This window comes from Temnothorax curvispinosus, unplaced genomic scaffold (assembly GCF_003070985.1).
Source record: "Temnothorax curvispinosus isolate PA1 unplaced genomic scaffold, ASM307098v1 QBEX01006875.1, whole genome shotgun sequence".
Classification (NCBI taxonomy): domain Eukaryota; kingdom Metazoa; phylum Arthropoda; class Insecta; order Hymenoptera; family Formicidae; genus Temnothorax; species Temnothorax curvispinosus.
Window position 1 is genome coordinate 1 of NW_020216655.1, and position 2,369 is coordinate 2,369.

The window sequence follows — 2,369 nt, forward strand, 5'->3', positions numbered from 1 at the left end:
AAATTTTACTTCCAAAACATAGAAAATACCTTCCAGCCTGTGACACCACGTATACGCCAACGAACCTGCACGGTATCGTTTTCAGAATGCATTGTGATCTTAAGGATGTCAAGCTTGACGTGTGCAAACTTCATATAACCAATGAATCTTAATAGTATCAATTCCTTCGCATAACTTATAAGTCCCCTGCAATATTTTTTAAGCATATTATGAGAAAATGAAATTACTTAATGCTAAAAACTATCAATTGCTTTGAATACTTAATAAAATTAATTTTCGTTACTCCTCTAATATTGCTGATAAAAATTATATTATAATAATGAATAACAGGGACTCAATTCACAATCATTTTAGCATAACTACAATATAAATTGTGCTACAGAACGTTTCCTCGTTCTTTTCAATTTTTACAATTTACAACACAGCATATACGTACATACATGTGCAATTTTGGCTACACCTTCCTTCTTAAAGATCTCTTCGGTATCAGCTCCCTGCGGTCAATATATAGCGGCAAAATTGTGTACTATATAGTTGAATATAAAATGTTCCTGCGTGAGAAAACGAGAGAAAAGGAGGACATTTATAGTAGGTAATGACACGCGATACGAACCATGCAATAGTGTTAATTCGGGATTGGGAAAAGAAAGAGGGGGTAAAGGAGAAGAGATTCTTATAATTAGAGGCACTCTGTAGCAACTCGTATTATCTAGCACAAAAGGACCTTTTGTGCTAGACAATTATTCCTCAACAGTGTCTGAGAATTATTATATTTTGAAGACGCGAGATTGTACATTCAAAGCATTCAAGTTAACGAAAGTAAAGTACAATATAAACATTCTTCGGAGAAATCTTTATTACCCGATAGTGCCTGTCACACGTGCATATAAATACAGATCACTTTCTCGTTCTCTTAACTTTTACAACTTTTACAAAACAACATATATACGTACGTGTGCGATTTTGGATACACCTTCCTTCTGAAAGGTCTCCTCGGCATCAGCTCCCTGCCGTCAATATATATTTCACTATCACTATCATCTATCACGCAGCGATGGTCACGACTCTGCCACTGTCACTATCTATTTTTAGGTTACCGTTGTATTCCAGCATAGATCGGTCTTTCTTAACAGCTTCATGCGTCTGTGATTGAGAAAGAAATCTGATAAGCTCTGTATACCAGCTCAATATAAGCAACATATATACGAATATGTATATATATTTTAGATAAAAACAGTCAGTAAACTTTTATAAAGCAGTACTCTTTGAAATAATACAAGCGATAATAATTTTTATAATTACCTCTCTATATATCTTAAATGTGCATGAATTTTCTTCTAACTATATTTGTAATGTCATCAACTTTTCACGCTTGTTGAATATTTGTGCCATGAGCACCAACAGCTAATCCCATCAGATCTTCTCGAACATTAAATTTATCGGTATATCTAAAATAAGGCAAATTTTACATAATACAAAAACAATAATTATTACTTACATCTGCTTATATATAAAGTATATGATTACAAAGATAAATCTGTATCAAAAATCTATAGTTACTGTAACGTATACCTTAGATTAGATTTGTACGAGCAAGCAATATAACTAACCTCGCGAGACACCACGCGAGCAAACGTCATTGCGTTAAAAAATATTAATGTAAAATATAATTATCCACATACATTATATACAATAGTGGATTATATATAATAAAAAATCCTACTAACCTCGCAAACACACCACGCGAACACACGTCACATCACGCGATACACGCGCGAAACTCGCCAAACTCGCCGCGATCTCGATCGCCGTCGTCACTTCGATCCTTGCGTGACGCGACCGAAATTCGGAATTAAACAATCGTATTTAATGATGAGAGATCACATTAATAATAATATTAACCTCCTAACGACACGACGCGAACTGTCACAATACGATTGATCACGACGCACACGCACGAAATTCGCGGAACTCGCCGCGATCTCGATCACCCGGCTTCGACCGGCCAATCACGCACGCGGAAAAGCGGCAACACTACGTGCGAGATATTTCGACTCGGAACGCTCACTTCTCGGGTAAACATGGATTTTTTTATTATAGAAAGGAGAATTAAGGCCGGTGTGGCGAAAAATGCCGGGAAGCGGCCATAGCTTTTGTTGAAGGCACAGTATATGTTTTTAGTCACTAACGCAAGCACCCTCTTCCTCCTCGGCTACGGTTACAGATTCTCAGTATAATAACGTAAATTCACTTACGGTATTGAATTACGTTAAAGTTTGATGTGATTTGAAAAAATTTATATTGTTGTTTGGATTTTAAATATATTTACATTTTTTGAATGTTTGTAAACAGAATTAAACAGAATTGAT

General features: G+C 35.6%; 1 long non-coding RNA gene across 4 annotated transcripts; it reads right to left on the reverse strand.

Annotated features, from left to right (window-relative positions):
- Positions 1 to 7: 7 nt before the first annotated feature.
- Positions 8 to 2,094, reverse strand: LOC112456450. 4 transcript variants are annotated; one of them, XR_003040961.1, is made up of 5 exons: positions 1,728 to 2,091; positions 1,303 to 1,448; positions 954 to 1,143; positions 437 to 551; positions 8 to 186 (listed from the first exon to the last, which is right to left on the reverse strand). It is a non-coding gene; the product is annotated as an uncharacterized LOC112456450 (long non-coding RNA). The 4 variants fall into 4 exon arrangements; XR_003040962.1 differs by having other exon boundaries at positions 441 to 1,143; positions 1,728 to 2,094; XR_003040960.1 differs by having other exon boundaries at positions 437 to 1,143; positions 1,728 to 2,094.
- Positions 2,095 to 2,369: the final 275 nt, after the last annotated feature.